Consider the following 27,742-nt stretch of genomic DNA (forward strand, 5'->3'; position numbering starts at 1 on the left):
AGACTTAGGAGGCAGGGCGTAGTTGCTTTAGAAGCCATCCGGTATGAGGATTCGGGAGAGGACTGCTGAGATGTCAGTAAGTGTGAGAGCAGAACACCCTCAGAGTTGGGCTCAGAGCAGTGGTTACAGAATGGGATCGATAATAAAAAGTGCTATTGTTCAAAGTATTTGCTGCCCTCCCTGGGAAAGCATTCTCTCCCCTGCCCCACTGCCTAGCCATGCAACTCGAAGCAGCCGATGAAGGGAGTGGTAGTTGTTGGTGTCACTTCTGAGAAGTCGTCCTAGGGGTGAGCATGTCACGGTCCATGTGTTCCCTCTGTTCCATTTTCCACAATGACTGTACTGAGTCCCAGGAGAGACGACTCCATCGGCGTGGGTCCCAGGGCACAGAGAGCAGGAAGGAGAGCTACACAGTAGATTCATCTGTCTGTCTGTCTGTCTGTCTATCATCTATCTTATCTATCTATCTATCTATCTATCTATCTATCTTTCTATCTATCTATCTTCTACCTATCTAATTATCAATGAATAAACTTTTGTTGTTGTAAGCCACTATGATTTTGGGTCTGTCATCTTGCCTCAACCTAACCTAACCTATTCTACTATGATAAGAGAACGTCAGGAATAGGGTAACCCTAGCCACTGATGAATGATTGTGTGTGTGTGTGTGTGTGTGTGTACACATATGCGAGGTAGAACGATGCACAGGAAACAAGGTCAATAGTAACAAAGATGACAAGTAATCAAGCAAAAAAGAGATAAACTAAAAATATGATTTGGTTTGGCTGTAACAGTGATACTGATTACAGTCATTGTTGTGAACTGCTTACCATTTGAGACCAATTTGTATGCAGCATAATAAAAACTATGCATAGCATTAAGACATGCACCTGATTAACTCTGTTGCAGGCTTTGTTTGATTACAACAATAACCTCTTTACGTGTACATTCAATCTTTGTAATTTGTTGTTCGTGTAGCAATTTCAAATAATCTGTGAAAACATCCCCATTAAAAGGGTCAAATTAGGAAACACGCTGTAGGTGAGCATATAGAACAAAAGGAAGACGTGTCCCTACAAAGAGAAAACTGGGAATCTGAGTAAATGAGTAGGACCAGTCTGCCCCAGCCCAAACCATGTAAACATGTATTTATGGTATTATGTTTCTTCTACCACAGGCCTCCCACCCTTCTAGTGAATCTCATCCATACTCATAGCTTTGACTACCAGCAGTCGATCAATATCTTCAAAAATTATACCTCCAGCCCATATAGAATGCCAACTTCCTGTTCATCTTTTCCACTTGGATGTCTCCAAGGTACCCCAACCTCAACATACTCCAGATCTCAGTCACCGTCTTCCTCATAGGTTGGTTCTCCCACTTCCTTTCTCTTTCCTACTCTTGACTACTCTTTAACTACTGTTGAACTTTACCCTCTAAATATTTTCATCCTATCTCCTTATTTATAGCTATGCTTGTGCAACCCTAGTCCAAGTTATCATCATCCCCAGTCTGAAAGAGCCCAACTCGTCTCCCACATCTATGGTGCCTCATCCAATTCATTATCCTCATTGCACTTAGGGTGATTTGTATCAAAGTACAGATTTTACCACATTGTTTAAAATCCTTAAGTAGTTTCCATTGCTCTTAGGATGGAGACCAAAATGTTTAATGTGCCATGAATCTCCCTGCAGTGGATATCTGCTACCTCTCCCACCCAACGCCCTCTTTCAGAAATGCCTCTCCCCAACGCAGTGGGTTTCCGAGCACTTAGCTCCATCTTCCCTACACAGGAAGAGCATGAGACCCCCACCTGGCACATCCGAGTACTCCAGTGATTGGCTCAGAATTGGACATTATCCCCACAGTAGGGGTCAGTGAGAGCCCTAGTTTGGCACTTAATATGAATCCTAGGAGAAGGAGGGTCTTCCATCTTCTGAGATAAGAGCTTCTAAGTCTACCTCTAGGGTTGATCTTTTCTACCATGTGGAGAAAGCCTGCCTGAGAATATAGCTCATGCAGAAGACAAGTGAGTCAGGAGATGAAGAAGAGACAAGTGAGTGGTAGTGTTTGTTTGGGTCAGTGCTGGAAGCCAGTGCCCAATCTTGGACTTCCCAGTCACGTGAGCCTGTCTACTCCTTTTTGATTTCGGCTCATTTAAATTGAGTCGACATCACAACTAAGAGTCCCTCATGAGAGGGAATCTTACTCTTATCTTAGTCTTGGTTCTACAGCCATACCCCGTCCTTCTCTCACACCAAGTTGGTTTCTTGGCTTAGACATCACTTCTGTGGGGAAGTGCTTCTTAATCCTCCAAACACGGTAAGGCATCTTGATTATGTTTGCTCATTCTCCTCGTCTCCATTTGGAATGATATGTTAATTGATGTATTTATGTCTCCAATAACATGATTCTTCTCCGTCTCCCCCCACATGACTCTAAGCTGCATGAGGGCACATTGTGAGGCCCCCCCACCAGGCTTGGTGCCTTGTACAGTGCCTGACAAAAGATTTTTGTCCACTGAATGAACAGAGACTAACTCGGTGTGAGGCACTGTACTAAGTGCTTTTGTGCACATTATCTCATTGAAACCTCCCCACAATCTGGCGGCAAATGCTCTGTGATCCATTTACCAATGTGGACGCTAAAGTGCGGATATATTAACAAACACTGTCAAATGAATATAAAGAGAGAGAGAGACCCAGGACACAAAATGAGGTCTTGTTCCAAATGCAGAGATCCTCTTCTCGTGCCACTCTTGAGGGGCCTCCTGTGTATGTGCAGTCTGCCCTTTCCCTACTAAATGCTTATCGTGACTCCAGTCCCTACAGTATTTTACTCTCTTCTATCTTTTATTTAAATTGGTGGTTCATTAGGTTTCACATGTTCTGGGAACACTTGAAATATACCCCTTTCACTCCAACAAAGCCTTCACGATCCAGAAGAAAGAACTTTTTGTTTTATTTATTTATTTATTTATTTACTTACTTACTTATTTACTTACTTATGAGCAGTGGCTCTGGTTTGGTGGTGGAGGGGAAGGGTCTGTCTTGAGATTCTCTGTATTTGTCTATATTGGTCAGTGACTTTCCTGTCTGCTCCTAAAACCATCTGGTAGAAGAGAGGAGGAGAGAGAATGTGTGGGGGGAAGAGAAGGGAGAGCCCATCTATGCCATTGAGCTAGAATCACTCCAAAGCCCTTCCCTACTCACCATGTCTCCGGTCAGCATTCGGTCACTTGCACATTGTAATGACCTGACAACAATATGCACTCTTGTGGCAGAAGAAGTTCAAACGATGCTAGAATGTTCTATAGACATTTAGAATCTGCTCGGTACACGGTACTCAGCACTATAACAATAAATGTTTAGATTAAGTGCCCAGGCTCAAAATAAGCTGCATAAAAGGAATAATTCCAAAGATTTCTGGATCTGCTGGACAGGCCCACAGTAGTGCTATTCAAAGAAACCAGCTTCCAAAGTTTTTGTTAGAGATGAGGAGCTTTCACCTGACGGTAGATCAGTGAACTGTCTCTTTCACTGAGGCGATCTTGCCACAAAGAAAATGCCAGCTGAACATGCTCGATGCTGGTGTAAGCTTCTTCTGGTCTCCTGTGGGTGACAAGCTCACCAACCGGCCTTGGGCTCTACCTTTGAGCAGCCACAGCCTTGAGACGTGGTTTGCAATGCTGGCTGAACACTAGAAGCACCTGGGAGGCTTTACAATATGCTTTACAATAGGCTTTACAATAATGCCCTAATCCCAGGACAGTGAGTTTGGGGTGGCATCTGGTACGTTTTAGCACTTCCCTGGGCGATTCTAGCACGCAGTCAGGATCAAGAACTCCCGGCCTTCCTTGCTGCAGGACTGCAAGACTCTGAATTCCTAGTGCCGACCTTTGGCGAAATCCTGAGAGCTAAGCAGAGCTGACTCGGGTTGGGGAGCTTGTCCTTTGAAGCACTTCTTGCTTCTTGGATCTTTCATGAGCCAGTTGGGGGAAGGAAAGAGAACTGAACAGTTCCCAAGAGATAGGTGACATGCACGGCGGGAAAGGAACATCCATAGGCTGTTTGGAACCTCAGGCTTTCAGAAATCTGAGCTGAACGAGAGAACTGGAGGAGGGGATGCTCTCCCACGGCACAAGGCAGAAGGACACAGAGGAGGCAGCTGAAGACAAAACAAAAGAAAAGCCATAATGGCCTCATGTTCTCACCACCTCCTCCGACAGTGGCTTTCTGGGGAGGATGAAGCCATCAGTGACATCGAAAGAAGGAGAAGGGAGGATCTGGGGACGTGAGGACTCTAAATATGGCAGTCTGGAGAACAGGGAGAACCTGTTGCTTACTGAAAACACCTCAGGCCACCGCTGAGCCTGGGAACCGTCGCTCAGGGTGACTGAGGGCACAGGGCAGATCCCCAGCTCAGGCCACCAACACTGGAGCAACATGGGCTCACCTCACCACGTGCCTACCGGTACTCCACTCACCCACTAAACGAGGACCGAACTCAAAGACAAACCTTAGAAACACGTGCGGTGCCGGCTGGGCCTCTGCTTAATTGTGACAGCCCCTCAGACCCTGCGTTCCAGAAAACCTCATTTTGGAGGCCACACTGATCTCCTCGGCAGCCCTTTGTGGCTCACGGTCATTGCCAGGCTGCCTTCACAGAAAACATCCCCAGCGAGGGTGTCCTAGCATCCCGGTCCTTTGCATACTCATCTGCTAGCTCATTAAGAGTATTGTTAAACACTGAGTACATTAATATGGGCAGCATCGCAAAATGGGAAAGGTATAGGCTTTAGACATCGGCCCTTCAAATTGTTTATGGGACCGACCGTGGGTAAATTGATTTACTTCCTTGAATCTTGGGTTCCTTGTAAGTACAGGGTATAATAATCTCTATCTTTTAAAGATTGCCATAAAGATTAAATGTGAGGGGGGCCTGGGTGGCTCAGTCGGTTAGATGTCCAGCTCTTGATTTTGGCTCAGGTCATGATCTCAGGGTCACGGGACCGAGCCCCACGTCGGTCTCTGCGCTCAGCAGGGAATCTGCCTGAAGATTCTTTCTCTCTCCCTCTCCCCCTCTGCCCCTCCCCTGGTTCGCACTCGCATGCTCTCGCTCTCTCTCAAATAAATAAATAAATCTTTTTTTTTTTTAATAAAGATTAAATGTGAGCTAAAGTCAGCTACTGAGCAAGCTGCATTTAGGAGGATGCAAGTGGGAAGCAGTGTTATCTTTTGTCAACATTCCCTTTCCAATCTGGTCTGCTGAAACTCCCTTTCCCTCTACTCAGTAATGGTTCGGGCACATTCCTGTCACTTCCTGGGATGGAGAAACAGGCTCATCTCAAGTCCAGTCCACTTCTTACATCAAAACTTCAATTTCTCATGCAAGCTTGAAACGCTGGGCCTCCTCTGGACCAGGTCTGCCCAGTCTTTAGAAACCTGTCCTGCCCCCTTCCCCAGGGCTCTGTGGCTTCTGGATTCTTCAGGACTGTGACCGGGGAGAAGATGGGAAAGGGGAGGATCTAGCTTTGGGACTTTATGCGAGGCAGACACTCAGTGCTGGTGTCGTCTATTGTGGGTGCTTTGTAGTCTCCCCAGGGGACCGAGGAAAGTGCAAGAAAACAAGGAGATGAATGGCATACGCAAACTCTAAATGACTGGTGTCTGGATTTAAGCAAAGTGTGCGGTACAGGCTTCTGTGGACCTAGAAAAAAACGTTCACCTGCTCTTTACAGAAAAAGTTCTAATGAAATGTTCTGGATGTACATTGCTCTCTATTTGACAGCTCCCTTCACCATAACATGCATATTGGTTCCCTCGTCTCTCTCTCTCTCTCTCTTTTTTAATTGTGGTAAGACTTCCTGTCTCCGTGAATCTGACTGCTCTAGGTACCTCACGTGAGTAGAATCCTACAATAATTGTCCTTTTGTATCTGGTTTATTTGTTCACTTAGCAATGTTTGTAAGGTTAACCCATGTTGTAATATGTATGAGCATTCTCTTCCTTTCTAAGGCTGAATAATGTTCTGTTGTATGTATATACCACATTTCGTTGATGAATTCACATTTTGATGGGCATCTGGGTCATTTCCAGTTTCCTTGTCTCTTAAATGCCATTTTAGATAAAGTCTTTGCCGTAAGTAATCATCAGCGGCTGGAGATACTGTCAGTGGAGGATTCCCCTTTCTCTGGCCCATCCTTCTCCCTTCTTCTACACGGTGCCTAAGCACTGGGCAGCAGGTTGACCCCCTGTTCACTGAGAACTGCTTACCCTCAGGGGAGGTCCCTGATGACCCATGCTTCTTCTCAGCATATCTGCTCCCCTTCCTTCACTCCCTAGCCAGATCGACCCTTGACCGGACTTTGGCCCATCAAAACTGAAATGTGCAGACACTGGTCCCGCCCAGTGGGAAGGAACACAAACACCTGCTGTGACACTGTCCATCCTGATGGACGGTGACCCTGGGGTACCTTGGGCTGTGCTCAGCTCCCCATAGTAATTCTCTGGCTTTTCTTGGTTCAGTCTAGCCTGGAGAGATTTCTTTACTTGTAGCCAAATCACTTGACTAATGTCTTCTGTATTCTCTTCTTACTTTTCCTTTCTCCTACTTTTCCTTCCTGTTTTTCTTCTCAGATTTCTCTTCCACTGGCTAGGGAGTTTTGCCCAGGGCTGTTTTAGCCAACATCCCTTAGGACTAAAGGGATTATAAACTCTAAGCTCGACTTTTTAAATTCAGCTGAGTGCTGTTCTCTACCCTGGCTCCCATCTAAGCCCTGGGTAATTTAAGGGGACTGTCTGGCCTCCAAGGCCAGGAGACACAGTACACTCACTCAGGCATTTATAGTGAAAAATACTCAAGGTTCTCAGCTGGTGGTATATAAAATCCTGGAGCAAATGTCAACAGACTGGGTGCGTGATCAGCTTTCAAAAACCATAATTTTCTCTCACTTTTTCAGCAAGTTATGCCCCTGAAGCTCATACTTTAGCTAGACCAGCAGAACATGTGTGACATAATTCATGCCTTAACTGGCTGGACATGGTGGACCCTAAAAGGTGTCTGTAGAGTTCATTCTTTTTTCTTTTGGTTGGATTTCACAGTTCAACTGCTTCTGTAATTTTGGTTTTTATGAGAGATTTCTTTCCCTTCAGTTCTTCTCAATGGTTTAGTAGTTTAAGGCTTACTTTCTTTCTCTCTTTCTCTCTCTCTCCCTCCTTCCCTCCCTCCCTCCCTCCTTCCTTCCTTCTTTAATTCCTAGGAAAGATGGATCAAAACAAGGACTGACTCTCAGAACTGCCACTTTGGGTCCTGAAATTCTGGTGGATCCCTGGGTAGGGATCTTCCCTGGGCATTTTCTGTGAGTGGTACCATGATCTCAGCCGCCAGCCTCTTTCTCTGCCAACTTTACTGCTCTTTGCACAAAATGCATCGAACAGCCAAGCATTAAATCCCCCATTTCCATTAGTCCATAGTGCTCTCCTTAATTGGAATGCTATATTTGCTAAGGCTGGAGGGATAAAGATCTGCTTGTTAATAATAATGGCGATACTTCCACTGATTGAGCATGTGCCTGTGCCCATAATGGGGCAGGGTTTTAGACTCAAAGCTTCTAACCTTTTTTTTTTTTTAAGATTTTATTTATGTATTTGAGAGACAGAGCAAGCAAGTGAGAGCACACTACAGCTGGGGGAGGGGCAGAGGGAGAGGGAGAAGCAGACTCCCCTCTGAGCAGAGAGCCTGATGCGGGGCTTGATCCCAGGACCCCAAGATCATGACCTGAGCCAAAGGCAGACACTTAACTGACTGAGCCACTCAGGTGCCCCCAGAGCTTCTAACTTTTAAAAAATATAGGTATGTCATGAAGTGTGACTGACAAAGACTGGCCTTTTAAAAAAACATCTTTCAGGGGTGCCTGGGTGGCTCTGTCAGTTGAGCCTCTGACTCTTGATTTCTGCTCAGGTCATGATCTCAGTGTCGAGAGATCGAACCCCACATCTGGCTCTGTGCTCAGCACAGAGTCTGCTTGCAATTCTCTCACTTGCTCTCCCTCTGCACCCTCCACCCCACCCCCTACTCTCGAGCACACTCTCTCTCTAAATAAATAAATAAAATCTTAAAAAAAGATCTTTGAACTCCCACACCAAAAGGTCCAAGGAGGGGGTGCGTTCACTTGTCATCACGTGCGCGGGTGGGTCCTGGGACTTCCTGTGCTCTTGGTCCCCCACTATTTGCCCACGGGCCATCCTTGAGCTGTGTCTACAGAGTCTGTGAGCTGAGACCGAACGACATCACAGGCGCGGCTCCTGGAGGGCGGCCGTCGGCCCACAGCCCCGCATCTGACCGCACACGGGCCCCAGCTGACGGTCCCTGTTCTGTAAGCCTATCCCTGTAGTCGATCCAAGTGGAAATTTAGACATCTCCCTGTCATAAAATGATTGATCACAGGAAGGAATTAAATTCAGTGCATTACTGAGCTCTCACCATAGCAAGATTAGAAAAAAATCCCCATTCTATTTGGAAACAAACGCCCATTTCTGTCGAAATTCAAAGTGACTCCATTCATACACTTGGGAGTCAGGTGAGCAGACTCTCAAGAAGAAAATGCGACTCACCTTTGATGAGTGTGGCGTTTGCCATGAGGATGCCCTTCATGCGGATCTGCCAGGATCGCCAAGCATGGGACAGACTGCTCAGGCAGCTGTCTCCGCCAGTCCCCACCGGGCTTTCCAGGCCTCCAGCACCTGCCGCGTGCCAGCCCGATGGCTCATTCTCTGACTGATCTCCTTGCCCTTTCTGGTGACCAACGTGTCCTCTTAAAACTCTCCCTTCCAGTCAGTTTCTGTGACATGCAGCCCTCTGCTGCCTTCTTCAGTGCCTCTGCTTTATGACTTTCTCACATTAGGACAGTATTCTCCACATTTCTGTCCCAGGCTTCTGGGACTTCTCTGGACACACTCCTCTGGCTAGCACATAGGTGTCCCCCCCCAACCCCAGCCTCAGCATCCCTGCCTGGGGTTACCGTTGGCCTCCGCCCTGAGGGTCAGGGCCCTACTTCCCAGCCCTTGCTCCTGACTTTCCCAGTGTCTACCTTCACCTGCTTTGGAATTCCTTGGTGCTGCCTTCCCGCTGTCTTGCTGGACATTTGTCCTCCTGGTCCAGGGGCTGGCAAGCATTCCTTAGGGTCCTGTTTTCTTGTTGCACTGGACTTCATTCCAGAGCTGGCATGTGGGTCTCTCCCACTGTGTGCATCTAATTCTAAATCATGACTCCAGCTGGTTCCTCTCCCAGCCACGACTGAGAGGTGATATTCACTACTAGACACTACACTCTTGCTGGACATTGTAGTCTCTATAATGCCTCGTACTCCATGCGTACTGTCTCATAGTAGATTCTCCATATATAGTTCGACTTACTGAAGCAAATAACCAGCAAATTGAATTAAAGAGAGTGTTTACCACCTCAGGATAACACTAGGTAAGGGATATCAAAGATTCCAGAAAAAAAGAGAAAAGAGTGGGAAATTTAAATTTACTGTATTGGTAAGAAACTATCACTTATATGTCTGTGGAGGTTTGTTTATATAGTGTGGAGAAGTTTTGGGGCCTGTGTTTACCATGTTCGGATGTGAGGATAAAGAGAGTCTCTTGGGTGGGTATTCTTTCCTCACCTCAGAAAATTTGCCTTTAAACCTAAAATAAGTATGACTACAAGATTAAATTATTAACTCTAACAGTGTCCCCAATTTTCCTCCGCGGGAGTCTTCTGGCAAGTTGGGGATCGACATTTTATGCCATACAGGGTAGTGATTACAATCTCGCCCTGTTTTCTCGCCCCTGTCTCCTGGGGGAGTCTGATTTCCCATCATTATCCGCATGCGATGGTGACTATCTCCTGTTTGTGCACAGCCGCAGGGGGCTGAACCAGGATACATCCCCAGACAGGCCAGTCATTTGGCAGCCTTTAAAACTGATATTCTCTAAACATTTAATAAAGGTAAGGATAAACCGATTTTCTATTAACATATATTTTATCCCAAAACCAATTCACTTACTAAATCATTTCCCCCAGCCAGAGACAGAATCGATGTTGTGAAAATTCAATTTTCAATTCTGTAAAAAATGCTTTTCTATAGTTCTCTTTTCAGCTCTCATTTGTGATTTCCTGAAGCAGATGTGCTTTCCTTGGGAGACATATTAAAGATGTGAAATGTGTATAAAAATAAACCATTTGTTTTTGCTAAATAGTTCATGTCACGCATGATACAGTTTTCAGATGTTGCTGATTCTGAGGGTTGATCTCAGGCAACTGTTAGTGGGCTGGTTCGGGGTTTTAGCTGCATTATGCAACTTGCAAAAATGCTCAACGGAGTCACCTTTGCCCTGGTGAGGAGTACTATTTTTTAAATCTCATTCAAGGACACTGCCTAGATCAGCAGCAGTGGAACTAATTTACATTTCCCGGTTATGTGGGATGTCATGTGCGGAAGCCTGAATTAACTGGTCCCATACACTCAATCTATTTTGATGGTGCTTTAGCATCATGATAGGTTGGCACCCTCTGCAGCCACCCTGCCTCTTGAATCTGGCTCTAACTCCATCATGAGGCTTATGTCTGCATTCTGTCCTCCTTCTGGCCTGAGATTCTTTTTCTTTCTATTCGGACTTTGTCTTTTCCTCTCCATAAGTAATAATGCTTCCCTTAAGCTCTTAAGATATTTTAGCAATTTGGTCACAGAAATTCTCTTCTGTGGCAAACTCATGAAAAGTCTCTGCCCAGTCCCTGGTTCGAAGTTGCCCCATCCACACCTGCTTCTGGCCAGGAGACCCCTGCTTCTGGCCAGGACTAACTGAACAGAGGACCATGGCCACGTAGTTCAAGGGGACCCACAGGGAGGTTGGATGAACCGAAAGGATTCTCTCTCAGAGGCATTTGCAGTTGTGAGAGACTGAGCCAGCTGATGACAGCAAGCACTCATGAAAGACCAGGTGACATCAGGACTGCTGTCCCTACGTGGGGTCGCAGGAAGCACAGGAAGCCAGATGAGGAAAGAAAAAAGGGAGCTGGAGAGAAGCGAGGGGAGAAATCACGAGACTCCTGAGGACATGGAACCTTCAGTCTGTCCTTGTCTGGTCCAAAGATGCTTCATCTTTCTTTGGTCCTGAGAAATACTACTTTTAAAGTAATGTCCCCCTTTACTTAAATTACCATGAGGTAATCTGTTTCTTTCAACAAAACCGACTTTAACCAAAGCCCCTTTCTTCTTTCTGCCACCCTGGCTGCCTGAGTGTCTTCTGGGCTCAGCCCTCCTTCTTTCTTTCCATCACCCTCTCCAGGGGAGGCAGCAGCTCGGCCTCCTAGGGGACAATGTTGGTGACTGAGAGTCACTTGCCCACTTTATTAATCAAGGTCATTAGTGAGAACTGCCTCAATACAAAGTCCCCTAAAACTTAGTAGCTCATCTCACCAAAAGCATATTTCTCATTCACATAAAGTCTGGTGTGGGTTAGTAGGCCCTCCTCCACCCAGGAGTAACGTCATCTGGAACAAGGGACCTCTGTGGTTGCCCACGTAGGAACAGAGCGGCATGGAGAAGGCAGAAGGACTCCTAATGAATGGCTTTGGGCTGGGACTGACAGATGCCACTGTGGCTTCTTCTCAGAGCCCATTGTCCAGAGCCCACGTTCGCCGTGTGGACATCTGGGAAGCAGAAGGGAGCGCACAGACCGCGGGGTGAGTATGGATGCTTACCGCGCACCCGTGTTTGCCCCCCGCATCCGGTGGCTTGGGCGGATGCTCTCGAGGAGACAGCAGGGAGGCTGCGAGGCCCAGTCGGGAAGAGCATGGGCTCTGGGGGAGCCAGGCCACAGACGGGCTCCAGCCGGGGCAAGCGGGAGCGCCCTTGTCCCGGAGGACGCCCCCAGGTCACGCTGCTCCTGCCTGCCTCCCGGTCACGCCCTGAGCACAAACCTTGTGCAGGTTCCGCAGTAAAGGAAAGACTATGAACGAGCGTGACTTTAAAAAAAAAAAAGAAAAGAAAAGAAATTTAACAGACCTTAAACTTTGAAGTGGTTGCTGGTCAGAGGGCAGTCCGGCAAATGACTGCGAGCTTGGGCTCTTGCGTCAGAACCGCTGGTTGAAGTCCCCGCTCTGCCATGTGTTTGCCAGCCGTGCGACCTCAGGCAAGTTATTTAACCTCTTGCGTCTCAATTTGATCATTTGTAGAATAAGAACAGGGCTTCCTTCCCCGACGTGTTGTCAGGATACAGTGGGCCGATACATACAACATGCTTAGAGGAACGCCTGACACACTGCACCTGTTACGCATTATCATCATTTCACGCAGGCATGTTGGGGGGCCGTCCAATTATTCCAGTTCTGCTACTTTGGCATGAAGCACCCTGGGAAATCCCTCCAAGCAGTTCTTTCAAATCCAAGCCGTGACCTGATAAAATCAGTGTCTCACAACTCCTCTTGGACTGATGAGCTGAAGGCGTCATGCATTTATCGGACAACTGCCCTCCTTATGCTCCAGGCTCCAGCCTAACAGAACTACTTCCGGTTCCTTCAGAGCTCAGCCTTCTGCTCTGCCCACCTCTGCGCATGTGCACCTGTCTGCTGAGTCTTCCCCAGGGGCTATGCAAAAATGGGCCTTGCCCAGGTCCTGGCTCAGCCTGTCTTCTTCTGCCTCCATCCCATTCTCTTTCATTCTCACAAAGGCTTGGCTTCTTCAACTCTCCCCTTTCCTTTGGACCATCAATTTCCCTTGACTACTTATTGTTTTCTATTAGCATTAAAATATTTTGTGATATTTCCTGTCTTAAAAAACCCCATCTTTTCTGGACCAAATGTCCCCCTCTAGCTATCACTTCATTCCTCTGCTCTTCTTTGTTGCAAAAATTCTCACCAAATTGTCTATATTTAGTACGTCCACTTCCTTTCCTCCCTTTTTCTGGTCTGGTCAAGCTTTTGCCCCCACCCCCTCACCACAGGTTCAAAGATCGCCAAAGACCTGCATGCTGCTAAATCCAATGGTCAATCCTCATCGTAGGGACATGAGACTCAATGGATAAATTCCCTCCTTTCAGAAACACTTTCTTTGTTCGGTTTCTAGGTCATGCTCTTTTGGTTTTTACTCGTTTCCAAGTTCCTTAGTTGAAATCCTCTTTTCTTCCCAACCTGCAGGTATGGCTGGGTGGGCTGGGGCTCAGTCCTTTGGTCTCTCTTTGTCTGCTCTTACTTCCTAAGTGATAACACCCATTTCTCTAAATACTCTCTTACTTTGACAGCTTCCAAATGTATACTCGACGCTGGATTCTTCTCTTGAATTCAAAGTATGTATGTCCTAAAAAGTAGCCGAACTTCAGAGGTCCAAACCACATCTCCAACTTCACTTTCCTAGAACTGAACCCATGATTCCCAGGGCTCCCAATCCTGTTTCTCCTTCTGTGTTTATCTCAGTAAAGCGGGATCACTGTTCACTCAGTTTAGATTACAAATGTTGGCATGTCAGCCTCATCCTTCTCTCGCACTTCACCAGCAAATCCTGTCATTGGCACCTTCAGAATACATCTGGAATCTGACTCCCTGCTGCCACCTCAATCCACGCCACCACCGTCTCTGCTGGATGATCACCTCCAAGCCTGCCTTCTCATTTTCTTATATGCCCCCCCCCCCGCTTTGCTTCACACAGCAGCCAAAGCTAGCTTTCAAAAAAGTTTTTACCAAAGTCTGTAAGACCAAAGTCTATGAGACCCAGACCCAGGCTGCCTTTCCTACTCCCATCTCAACCACTGGTCTTCATGCCACTCCTCTAACACACCAAGCATGCTCCTGACTCAGGACAGTACTTCTTGTTCTCTCATCTTGGAATAGTCTTCACCCAGAATATTTTAATGTGGTATTTCCATGCATTTCATTTCCATTAATTCCTAAGCCAATTCACATGTCTTACCCCCTCACTTCATTCAAATGTCACTTCCTCAGAGCTGTCTTCCATGGTAATTTTACCTAAAATATCAGTCCCCATCTTCTCTTCCCTGTATCTGCTTTCTTATCATAGCATTTATCAATATATATATATATATATTTCTTATATATAACATATATTTCTTAAATATTATATATGCATATACATATTATATATTATATATAATATATATATATGTCTTTTCCCCACATGCTCTTGGATAGTATCTGTATGGGTAGAGAATTTGTCTGCTTTATCCACCACTGTATGGATGATTTGCATGGAGTTTCACCTCTCCCTGGACCTTCCCTTTCTCCAATTTTTCTTCTGACCAACTCCTTCTTAATATCCCAATTTATTTTTCCTTCCTTTGGGAAGCCTTCTCTAGGACAGTGGTGGGTACTGTTTCTACGCACTCATAAACTATTGTTTACCCTCATCATGGAGCTCACTACACTGTATGGCAGTTTTCTGTTTCTTCAGCTGTGCAGCCCACAAACCAGGCCTCCTCGTGCTTGGCTGAATCTGTCCTTGAGTCATTTCTCCAGGAACCAGGCCATGAGATCCCCATCTCTGTGCTGCTAGGAGGAGACGTTATCTTCCCTTCTCCATACAAGAAGAGCTGCCATCAGTGCGCCTGGGTGGCTCAGTTGTTAAGCGTCTGCGTTCGGCTCAGGTCATGATCCCAGGGTCCTGGGATCGAGCCCCGCATCAGGCTCCCTGCTCTGTGGGAAGCCTGCTTCTCCCTCTCCCACTCCCCCTGCTTGTGTTCCCTTTCTCGCTGTGTCTCTATCTGTCAAATAAATAAATAAAATCTTAAAAAAAAAAAAAAAAAAAGAAGAAGAGCTGCCCTCAGAGTCTCCCTCTTGTGTGGTCCAAGAGCACCTTTAGAGGACCCCCCGATGGTGCCCAGCCTTCCATCCCCCCAGAAAAGCTGGGCTCTAGTCTACCATCCTGCAGTGACTGTCGTGAGGGAGGCTGCAAAGCTTTAGGGAGCAATAAATGCCACTGAGCTGTGAAGGGAGCAAAGTGCTGCCTGGAGAGCAAGGCTGCAGCTACCATAATGACTTAGATGAGAGCAGAAGGAACTCCAGTCGTTTCTTAGTCTGTCATTTTTTCTATTATCCTCAAGACTGAGCATGAAACATTCATTATAGCACGTCCTTACTGATTCAACTGATGAAAATATATTGGTATTAATAACACGAAACTCTAAGGCACTGGGGATAATAAAACAATTGATTGTGAGCATAACGTGTCTCAGAATATTTTTATGTTGTACTTCCATGCATTTATTTCCATTAATTACTAAGGCAGCAAGTAGGTGATTTGAGCATCACATCATCAAGCTATATCACCATTTTTATTTGGCACTTATATGATTATCCAGAGGAAGTAGTTTGGTTGTTAGCAACAGTTTAATTTGAGGCAAAAATGATACAAAACTGTTGGAAAGGATTAACTCACTGATGAAAGGCATAGAGCTGGGGCTTCAAAGGGCTTAAATATGGTCATTAAAAATAATGTTCTTTTGAGGTATTTTTAATATTGCATCCTCTTAGGAAGTTTCAAAAACAGACCCTTCTTTGTTTTTGTCTGGGGTCTAACTTAGGTCCTTGTCTTTTGATATTCAGATTATGATGATAAGGCATAGGAAAAAACTTTTTTATTATGGATTGTAACTTTTACCTGAAAAACATTTTTTGCTTGATCATTCTTTTCAGTTCATTTTATTCAAGTTTATTGTCAACTTTTGGCAAGACTGATCTCACCAAGATATATGATGTAAAAATATGCCATTTTTAAGGCACTGTACAAAATAATTATAAAAATTATGGGAGCTGGGATGCCTGGGTGGCTCAGTCGGTTAAGTGTCTGCCTTCAGCTCAGGTCATGATCTCGGGGTCCTGGGATTGGGCCCCGTGTCAGGCTCCCTGCTCAGTGGAGAGACTGCTTCTCCCTCTCCTCTGTCCCTCCCCTTGCTTGTGTTCTCTCTCTCTCTCTCTCTCTCTTTCAAATAAATAAATAAAATCTTTAAAAGAAAATTATAGGAGCTTTAAAAGAAAAAAATCTAAATTTAGCTGACCTCCAACCAACTGCTCTCATTTTGCCATATTGTCTTCTGGTGTTTATTTATATGCCTACATATTCAGCATGCCATATATATATTTAGAATGGCATTCACAAAATTTTCTATTTTGTTTTATTCTTTTAACATTTACCACAAACATTTTGTTTTATATTAATTTTATAATGACTACATAATGTTTCATACAATTATATAGCTGTCACTTCCATTTTCATTTTGTAAATAATACCACAATGGAAATATTCATTCTTATGGGTTTTTCATATACCTTGTTCTTTCTTTAAGATAATCCTATGAGTAATTTTACTAGGTCAAATTGTATGAACTTTTTTTTAAATCTCATAAAATAGGGCGCCTGGGTGGCTCAGTTGGTTAAGCGACTGCCTTCGGCTCAGGTCATGATCCTGGAGTCCCGGGATCGGGTCCCGCATCGGGCTCCCTGCTCAGCAGGGAGTCTGCTTCTCCTTCTGACCCTCCCCCCTCTCATGCTCTCTCTCTATCTCATTCTGTCTCTCAAATAAATAAATAAAAAATCTTTTAAAAAAAATCTCATAAAATACATTTCCAAACTACTTCTCAAGAGGACTGAACAAATTTAAATTGTCCCTAGCAATATATCAGGTACCAGTTTAAAAATATTTCCATCAGGATTATGAATTTTCACTTAAAGTGCCTGTTAATGTAGCATGGGGAAATCACCTTGTTTCTGCCGAGTGGTTTCAGAGACTATTTTCTACGTTTGTTCAGCAATTGTTTTTCCTCTTGTGTGAACTTTATTTTCAGATCCTTTGTTTATTTCCTCTTTGGGTCTAGATAATTTTCTTGGCAATTTCTACAAGCCTTCATGTTTGCTGTAAATATTTTCTTAGTCTTTTGGGGTTTTTTGCATTTTAGTTATGTTACTCTTTATTGTACCTGAGCTTTAGGTACTTACACAACTGAATTATTTCTTCTTACAGCTGTCATTCCTTTAAAGATGGATATAATTTTTTTTAATCCTATGGTCTGTTGGTTTTCTTTGATTAGAATTTTATATTTGCCTCTTTAATCATGTAGACTTTATTTTGGTAAATGGGTGAGATGATTATTTTACATTATGTACTTTTATTCTTACATAGGTTATTAAATAGCACAGGATCATTTATTTTTTTTCTTTTTTAAAGATTTTATTTATTTATTCATGAGAGACAGAGAGAGAGAGAGAGGGAGAAGCAGGCTTCCCGCCGAGCAGGGAGCCCGATGCGGGACTCGATCCCAGGACCCTAGGATCATGACCTGAGCCGAAGGCAGACGCTTAACCATCTGAGCCACCCAGGCGCCCAACACAGGATCATTTAAAATGCCCGGTTGGCAGTAGGATATTTTTGAAGCTCATTCAATAATATGCATTGTTGAGTTGGGTAGTGCTTTAGTCATAAGGAAATGAAAAATGAAATGATGCCATTTTAGTCATTAAGGAGCTCCAAGTTTAGGCAAGAGAAGAGGGCAGGGAACAGTCCATAAATAACAACATTCTGATATTTCACACTGACCACTGAGTCACTGTGCTGGGAAGCTGAACTCTGTTCTCTTCTCATTCCTATTTCTTTTCTTTTTTGTCACACTCCTTTGCTCTTGCCTTTTCTGTTTGTTCTCTTGTTCCTGCATCCTCTTGGGCTTGCTTTCTCCTTTTCTTCCTTGCTGTCCTTTTCTCTCCTTCCCACTTTGCTCTCTTTCCCTCCCCATTTGCTGTTCTCCCTTCTGACCCCTTCCTTCTTTCTTCCTTTATTCTCCCTCCCTCCATCTCTTCTTCACCCACACTGCCTCTAGAGAAAAGAAATCTTTACTCTCTGTTGGGAGACATACATCCTAAATCAATGGCAAGGTGTTAGTCAAAGTGGGCTTACGAGCTAAGCAGACTTGAATTCAAGTCTTGGCTCTCTCACCACCGTGAGCTATATCAACATAAGCAATTGCAGGAAGTCCTTACTTGGCACAGTTCTGACATGCATGAATTTAAGTTACCACAATTTAGTTAAATAATCCTACTCCTTCAAGAACATGGTTCAGATTTAAGTTACCATACTATATTGACTGTGAGTAATTGTATAACTTAACAGACTGCTAGCTTCTCAGTCCACAAATCACATCATAAATAACAAATGGACATCATGATCAGTAACCAATCCTCTCATTTTCTCAAAGCTTGTGGCTGACTGATTGGTCACTACGCGTCTCTTATTCCATTTACAACAGGCAGTAAAGAGTCTAGTTGTGTTGCCTTCTTGTGCCCCAATGATGAATTTTACAAAAATGAATAATCAGAAGAGGAAACTGACTAACAAAGATGAAAGTGCAGCAAATAAACGAAAGTGATATCACTGGGAGTGAAAGTGGAACTGTGCATAAATGGAGTTTGCAGAAGAAATAGCTGACCTTGGGAATACCAGCACTCACTGTTTAGTATGCTCCAGGTACACAGCCCGAGGAACTCAGTGAAAGTGAACGTATGGACCGAAACGAGGAAACTGGTTGTGATGAGAAAGATGAAGGTGTCCCAGAAGAAGTGGTGTCAGCAATTGACTTCACATTTAAAGAACATTCAGAGATATTTCACATTTCATTAAAAGAGCAAAAGATGAAATGTGGGGAGTTCACCCAAACATAGAAAAGAGTATATATTGGGGCGCCTGGGTTGCTCAGTCAGTTAGGCCTCTGACTCGATTTCAGCTCAGGTTATGATCTCAGGGTCGTGAGACCGAGCCCTATGTTGGACTCCTCGCTGGGCATGGAGCCTGCTTAAGATTCTCTCTCTCCTTCTGCCTCTCCCCCCCCACCCCACACCGCATGCTTGCACACATTTGCTCTCTCTCTTAAAAAAAATGAAAAGAGTATGTATCATAAATTATATGACAGGAAGGGAGCAATCACTGTTCAAATTAGTCTTGATACTTTTATCCTGAAGAAATAACAAACTTTAATTCTCTTGTAGTATAGTAAAAAAATATTAGTTTTACCCTTTTTCATTACCCTGTACACTACACTTATAACAGACAGTTATAGAGTTCTTAATCTTTTGAGAGAAAATTTTAAAGGTCACAAAACAATAGCAATGTTTCCCATTGGTTATTAAGATTATTAAGATTGTGGTTCTCATGGCCCCAAACTAGTGTACAGAGTGGGGACTGCGTATTTTAATTTCTCTCAACGTTAGTTCTCTGTATGTAAAATGAAAGAGTATGATTTCCTAGCATGACTGTGAGTGTTAAGTGAGACCATGCTTATAAGGTGCTTGGAGCATCTGGACCTTGATAGACTTTCAATAAAAAGTAGCTATTATTAATATTAACATCATTATTATCAACCAACCATCAAAACAATAAGGCATAATTCTACCAAATTGGGCTTAATGCAGCTTTATTTTTTAAGCCATAGAAGTTGTGTAAAGTATCAGAATTAAATGAGAAAACACAACAATTAATTAGTGGAAAAGTAAATATTTTTCCAGCCATCAGGAAACTGCCCACATCCTCAAGATGCCTCCCTCCAAAACAATCATATTGTTAGTTTGGATAATAAAAGAGAGAGCTCAAACTCACATACTTGGACTTGCCTGGAGTACTAATTTCAGGAAGCTCAAATCTCCTTTTGTTCAAATTCGAGTATTTAATTTCTGCTTTCTCTCCGTCCTGAGAAACGCCTGTGTGGAGGAGCCCAGAAGTCATCATTAGAAGAGTGGAGGGCTGTGGTGGGTGGGAATGTAATCAAATGGCACTTGACACTGTCTCTACAGAGGCTCCTAATTATTCTCTGGTGGAGTTGTGCCCACCTATTTATAAAAACAGGGATTCATGAAGACAAGGGAGAGAGAATTTCAATAAAATCCATGTCACGAGCCATTGTTGTAAGAGGTTTCCCTCCTCAGAGCAAAGTAAATACAGTTGATTTAATTGTTCAGTGCCTTCCCTCCTTTAGGTGGAAACCATGACTTAGAAGTACACAAGCAGTGTAGTTCTCACAAAGCAGGTAAGACCGCACAGCATTCAGGAAGCGTCTGTTTGCATCAAAGCGGAGCATTGCCCATTGCCCAGCTCACGTCTGCACACCTGGGCCCGGCACCGAGGCCTCTCTTTCAGTACCACCCTGCTCATCCAAACTCATCCGACTCCCCATCCTCCATTTCGGCCCGGTTCACCTCCTCCCTGTCCTCCAAACAATGCTCGTTGCCGGCTCAGGGTCCTTGCCCCTGCTGCTTTTTCCTCGCTTCAAATGACCTTCCCTGCCTTCTCTGTCCAGACGATGATGCCTGCTCTCCAAGCGCATCTCACACCCCAGCGCCCAGGGAGGCCCTCCTCACCGCTCCATTCCTCATCCCCCTGCACTTGCTCTGGTGCCTACGGTCTACACTGGTGGCCGCTGACACTCAGTCTTTCCAGGTCTTGTCCTGTTATCAATCCTAGTTCAAGCTCCTGGGGGGCTGGCAGCCTCCTGTGTATTTCCAGTTAGTTCCCAGCTAGTTGTGGGCACACAGTAGCTCCTTGAAGGCAGGGGCATGTCTTGTCTATCCCTGTGTTCTACAGGGCCTGGCCTCTAGGAGGAACTCAATCAATAATTATTAAATAAATGAAGAATACTGTTCAGCTTGATTTTTTTCCCTCCACATGGGGACACATGCCCGCCCTTATCATTCTAAATAAACCCATCCTTTGTCTCTTTTCAGTCCTTCTGGGACACAAATTTCTCAGAGGGATATGTTAGCAACTTGGGCACAATTACATGATGTGTTCCTGGCCCCTTTGTGTAGGTCCACAGGGGACTCCCATTCTCCTTAGGTTTATTGAGCCCTGAACCATAACATAACTCATTACTTTAAGGGGCACCTGGGTGGCTCCCAGGTCCTGGGATCGAGTCCCGCATCTCCCTCTGCCTCCTTCTCTCTCTCTCTCTCATGAATAAATAAATAAAATCTTTTTAAAAAATAAAGATATTAAACAGTTGAAAAGTGAAAGGTAGAATCAAACTTTTTTTGTTCTAAATAAATACAAGGTAAAAAAATAAAATAAAAATATACACAACCAGGTAATATACATATTTTTTTCTTTCTGAACCGCTTGAGTATTTTTGTATCATACAGACATAGCCTAAGCAGTCGCCAATCAGCTAATTCAAGATAACATTATCATTCTAACCTTCCAGTGGCACAAGGAACAGAACCAGTAAGCTCTAAAGTCTTTTAAAATTAAATGTTTTTCTATAAATGGATATGTTTTTATTCTATATATACACGCACACATACCTACCTATGTTTTGTATATATACATGTGCCCATTTACACAATCTGCTATCTGCTATACAATTTCTCTTGAAAATACTATGTACATTGATACAAGTAAACACAAAACACAGGGAAAGAAAATTTAAATTTCTTAAGATGTTTGATACTCAGAAAAGGGTGGTAGAAAGACTAAGATTTACAAGTTCAGAAATGGGTCCCTGAGGGATTAATGGGTGTGGTCATTTGAATGTTCAGAGGAGAAAAGGCGGGGGTTGTCTAGGGTAGAAGCCTCAGTCAGGACGAATTTTTCCATCTTTCTCCCTTTAATAGGTTTACACTGACATCAACAAGGAGAGGAGAGAAGCTCTTCAAAGTTTTCCTGAGTTAAATATGTCTGCCTTAGTGGCATTCCATTTGATGTACCAATAAAGTAAAAGTACAATCAGATACCAATCTTGTCATAAAATCCACTCTGTCCTAAAAGATTTTCAACTTGCCAATCAGTTAAACCCCCACTTAAGTGATGGCTGCCAGCCATTCACAGACATGTCAGCTGTGGCCGAATCATGCGGCTGCCGCCCAGCTCCATGCCAGGGGGACCGCGTCACGTGCCTTTCTGGATCTCTGCAGCCCCACTGGCTCGAATGCCCACCACACACAGGCCACAGGGCTAAGCTTGTGGGAGGAACTTAAGAAGAAGAAGAAGATCTCTTTTTCTGTGCTTAATCACAAAAGGATGGGGGAGACAGACCACACTGAAATAAAAAGTCTGCCTTGTTCAGGAAAAAAAAAAGGAAAGAAAATAACCCTGTCTTCTTTTTTTTGTTTGGTAGTCTGTGCCTATAAGTGTGTACATTTCAAAAAGATACTGCTACCATTTTCAGACACTTATAGGGCAGCCTAGATGCTTATGATGTCTTTTTTCCCCCATTTTTTCCTTTGCTGGGAGCTATTGGAAACAAGCATGTCTGATTTATGAAGCCATTCCAGGTCCACAGAACACAGAGTCACAAGGTTTGGTGCTGTTTGTGTCTTGAACAAGTTTTGTGAAGCTGCTGGGGTGCTTTGCAGGTCAAACTATCAATCAGCCCGGCGATGACAAGGGTCAGGTAGGACCAGACTCGAATTCTGCCACATTCCCAGCAATTCTTGAGTCGTCATTTGGCATGAGTCCCTACTTATCCAAAGGAAACGCACTAGAGCTCAAACTCATTCATATTCACTTGGTGCATTGCGGTTCGCTCACGAGGCAAGGGCAGCGGGGAGCTGCTTATAACGCTGTTTCCGACAACTGATCAGACTTCAGGGATGGCAGTGAATATTCTTATGGAGCATGAAACGTAACAGCAATAACTTTTCTAATTACCAGGGAAAACTAATGCACTGGCGACGGAAATCACTGGAAAGAATGGCTGAGTCGTTCCTCGTGGCTACAGCTGCTCAGAAGGAGAGCAGTTACAGGACAGGTCTCTTTCCTGGTGCGACAGGACCGAGAAGGGAATTCTGAGTCCGGCAAAGCAGCGTTGGAATGGGAATGTGCACCTAGAGCCTGGGGCCTGGAGCCTGGTGGGGTGCCAGGACTCCGTGGAGCCGGATGCCACACTTCCAAGGTCCAAAAGCAGACAGAGAAGAGCCCTCATTCTCAACTGGCTCTCTGAGGCAAAGGTGTCTCTTGTCACCTTCAGAGTTGTGTGGCCAAACTTTAATTAACATGTAAAATTTACTTTTGCGGCAGTTTGGATCTGTGCAGAGTCTCTGTACCTTAGAATATTGAGTCTGGATGGTTGTGTAGCAAGCAGAGCGGGGTACGAAATTGTCTGCCATATTCCAGTAAACAGGCAATCTTTCTTTGTTACTGGCTTCGTCTCTTCTTCCATTCCCTCTGAAATTTATTATCCACACAGGGATGCTTGCCCCCTTCACGTATCCTACACACTCTCCTTGGGTAATCTTCTGTATGCCTGGGCTTCATTTAGTACCTGGGCACTGATGACTTCTCAGCAGGTCTTGAATCATGATTCTGCCACTTACTACCTCCTTACCTATACAGTGGGAATTCTAGTAGCAGCCTCGCGGACTTGATGGAAGAATAAGACAGAGTAAAGCACCCGCACAGAGTCAAGTCTAAATAAATATTAGCAAGTATTACTGTGAGTAAACATGCCTCTAGCCCAGTTCCTTCTCCTGAGCCTCAGATTCATCCATCTGTCTGCTGGACATCTCCACTGGATAGTTTATGCACACATCATTCACCATGTCCACTATGCAATTCACTGTCTCCCTATACCTTCTCTTCATGAAATCCCTGTCATTTGTGAAAGACTCTATCATGAACCTGCCAGATATCTGAGGATCAGTCTTGATTTCCTTCTCTTCCATTTGTGACACCCCATTAATCATTGACTTTGACCAATTTCACTTTGACTCTGAACATGCTTTCCCATCCCTTACTGTGACGCTGTGGCTCAGGATCTTTGTAACTCTGAGATTACTACAGAGTCCTCCCAAATTTGTCAGCCCATTTCAAGTCTTGATCCCCTCAAATGCATTCTTCATTCTGATGCCAGATTAATACAGATAAAAGACAAACCTGCCCATGCATCTCCCTGCCCAAAACCTTCAGAGGATCCACATCTCCCATGAGATGAAGTCCAAACAGAGCACAGAGTCCATAAAGAAAACTCCAAGAGATCTCATGGCACTTGATTCCAGAATATTCTGACCTGTGAAATTTCATTCCTTTATTTTATTTTATTTATTTATCTTTTTGAGAGAGAGAGAGAGAGAAACGCACATGAGTGAGCACATGGAGGGGGGTTGAAGTGGTGGGAGCAGTGGAGGGTGGAGGAGCAGAGGGAAAGAGAGAGTCTTAAGCAGGCTCCATGCCCGCAAGGAGCCCGACACGGGGCTCGACCTCATGACCCTGCGATCATGACCTGAGACAAAATCAAGAGTTCGATGCTTAACCGATTGAGCCACCCAGACACCCCTATATCATTTCATTTTTAAAATTTATTGTAGGAAGTAGTGACTGTGTTGTTTCTCAGAAGGTAACTTAAACCTAAAAATCATCATTGTCAGAAGGCTCTTCCTTTAAACCTAATCTGAGGTGTGCTTGCTGGGCTTTATGCTCATGTTCTTTGCTTATAACACAAAGAGAGGGATGGCCCAAATGACCTTGTTTTTTATTGTAATGACAAACCCAGGGTTTCTCTTAGGAACTTTGGAAGCCATGATCAGAGAGGGCACCAAAGAAAACTTGAATTTATAAGAACAAGGGGTAGCATGTATTAAGCATTTAGCACGGATCAGGAACTAAACTAACTCTTGGTGTGTTAACTCATATCATTCTTGGAACAGCAGTGTGAGTATAGTTCTGTCCATCTCAGAAAGCTTGAGCAGAGGATGGGTGCATAAAGGACCAGTGTGCATGTCCCTGGAGGTGGCAGATGGGGATCTGGAGCAGCCTGGCTCCAGCATCTTTGCCTCAGGCACTGCCATAAAACTTTTATTTGTGACAAATTAATTCCAAACCATGTTTGCTACTTCATTTTATACCCATAACTCATTCTTCTAAGCAGAGAGCTAGAAAACACAGCCAAGATAAGGCCAGTAAGAGACTAATTTTGGGAGGGAGAAGGATGGTTATTAATTTAAAACATTCTTTCCACAATCCACAAAACAACACATAGTTAGTATCAAGACAGAGCAGTACTTGGGTGCCAGGTGCTGTGTAAGGATTAGAGACGAAACCAAGGGTAGAACAGTTCCCTGGACTAAGAAATCGTTTCCCACTATGTTGTTAAGAGCTTTATATCCTAGGAAAACACTTGAATAAGAGTTTTACTACATACTGTAATTGTTTAAGAGCCTATGAGAACACTGGGAGAAGTAGCAGGGAGCAAAAATATTATTTATAGATTGCACCATTCTTTTTGAAATCCAGGATCTGTCATTGTGGGGGAGAAATGCCCCAAACCCCACTTAACCCACATTAGTCAATACGACTCTGAATACTAAATACATATAAATGTCAACCAAAGCCAGTGCAACTATTTAAAATGAGATTGTACCATATCATTTTCTTGTTCAAAAATGTTTCTAGGGTATCAGTGACCTGAAGGATAAAGTCTAACATTTTTGATAGGTTCCTGGTATATGAGGCCATTTGTAATGCAGCCCCAGCCAGTGTCTCCAGCTCCGTCATTTCCCACTTTCCAGCATTCGTGTTGAAATCTAAGAACCCGTCCCCTTAAACACCTGCTACTCTGTGACAATGAGCCATGCTTTCAGATTTCTGTGCTTTTGCAACACTGTTTCTATTATCTAACTCTATGCTGTTCAGTAAGGTAGCCACTAGTAATTTAAAGTTAATTACAAATGAATTAAGATTAATAAAATGAAGCATGCAGCTCCTTGGTCACACTGTCCACATTTTCAAGGGTCCCTTGGTCATGTGCACTAAATAGTGCAAATAAAGAACATTTTCATCATCAGAGAAAGTTCTATTGGACAGTCCTGCTTTAAAGAGCCACTATTTCCTCCCATCCCTCAACTTCTGGGCCCTTCAAAGTCTTACTCATTTTCAGGTTTTCATTCAAAAGTCACCCCTTTTGCAATGCCTTCCCTGATGCCTCCCTCCAAGCTACTGCCCACTGCATTTTTCTCACACCTCTGTTACTGTAAATATCAATTTTGCTAGTTGTGTGTGTGGTTATTTCCCCTGCTTGGGTGTCAGAAACATCAGAGAAGGGACTTTATGTTCTCATCTTCATATCCTCCTCACAGTTCCTGAATTAAAGCAATGATTTGGGGATGGATGAATGGTTTGGGATTGAAGACAAAAAGTCCCCGACCTCAATTGTATTTTTCTCCTTCACTCCTCTGGAGGAGGAAAAGAGAACACTGTATAATGTTTTCCCGGTGTTCCATGGAAGGCTGAGAAGAAGCAGGAGCCCATCTTCCTGATCCCTCTATGAATGTGAGTTCATATGGTGTGCTGAGCTCAGGGAAGCTGCATTCCCCGCTGCCTTTAACTCTTCCCTGATCCCTGGTACGCAAGTGTGGAGATTCAAGTGATGGTGTTCACTAGCTACCTCGATCCACATGCTTGTACCAACGGGTCTTCACTTCTGCCTCATCCAAAACTCTGCAGCCCAACTTACAGAAATTTGCAGGGGAAAGCCATCTACGTACATGATACCAATCCACCTCTGCGAATGCCTTATTTCCCAGAAATTTATGAAAAGAAAAAGCTTTAATTGTGCAGTTAATATGGCACATTTTTGGGTAGCAGTCATGATCTCTAAAACTATATATAAAATTCTGTTTGTGCACTTTGAGAGGGGATAATCTTTGCCTGTTTTTATTCCTATTGGAATAATTTCCTTGCTTCACTGCCATTCAACACAAGGAGACTACAGAAAGCTATGAATAGACTATGAAAATTATTTCTAAACAGGACAAATCCTTCTAGCACGCTTTCAGGGCGGGCTCTTGTATGGATGAGGGAAAGCAAGACAGTCTGGTATAGCAGAAAGGAAACAACCTAAAGAGATGGGAGGACCGGCATTCAAATCTCAACCCAGCCCAGGGTGCCTGGGTGGCTTGGAGGTTAAGCATCTGCCTTCAGCTCAGATCATGATCTCAGAGTCCTGGGACCGAGCCCCACCTCAGGCTCCTGGCTCAGCGGGGAGTCTGCTTTTCCCTCTGCCTCTGCCTCTCCTCTTTCTCATGCTCTCTTCTCTCTCTGTATCTCTCTGTCTCAAATGAATAAATAAAATCTTTAAAAAAAAAAAATCTCAACCCAGCTCATGTATAGACTTTCCTGAACTCATTCTGTTGGGAAAAATAGGGCTTGGGTTATGGTCTGACTTATGGTCACAGAGCCACAGTTATGCTCAGGTAGAGAAATAAGACAGGAAACATTAAATTTCTCTGCTTAATTAATAAAATGAGAATTACACATTTCCAGAGACAGACTAGGACAAAAATTTTGAGTTAGATCAGACTCTAGTCCATGGGCCATTTACATCAGAATTACTGATGAAGATAGGTGATTGTCTTCATTTTCTAGGGCTGCCATAACAAAGTCCCACAACCTGAGTGGCTTAAAACAACAGAAATATATTTTCCCACAGTCTGGAGGTGGGAAGTCTGACATTAAGGTGTCAGTGGGCCCCTGCTCTTTCTTCTAGCTTCCGGTGGTCACCAGGAATCTTTGGTGTTCCTTGGCCTATAGCTGATGACTCCAGCCTTTGCCTCCATCATCATGTGGCCTTTATCCCTGGCTGATCGTGCTGTTCTCTTCTGTGCATGTGTGTTTCTGTCTGTGTCTCTCCTCCTCTTTTTATGAGGATACTGGTCATACTGGATTATAGGCCCACCTGTTCCAGTATGATCTCACTTTAACTTACATCTTGATTACACC

Source organism: Neomonachus schauinslandi, chromosome 11 (assembly GCF_002201575.2).
Source record: "Neomonachus schauinslandi chromosome 11, ASM220157v2, whole genome shotgun sequence".
Taxonomy (NCBI): domain Eukaryota; kingdom Metazoa; phylum Chordata; class Mammalia; order Carnivora; family Phocidae; genus Neomonachus; species Neomonachus schauinslandi.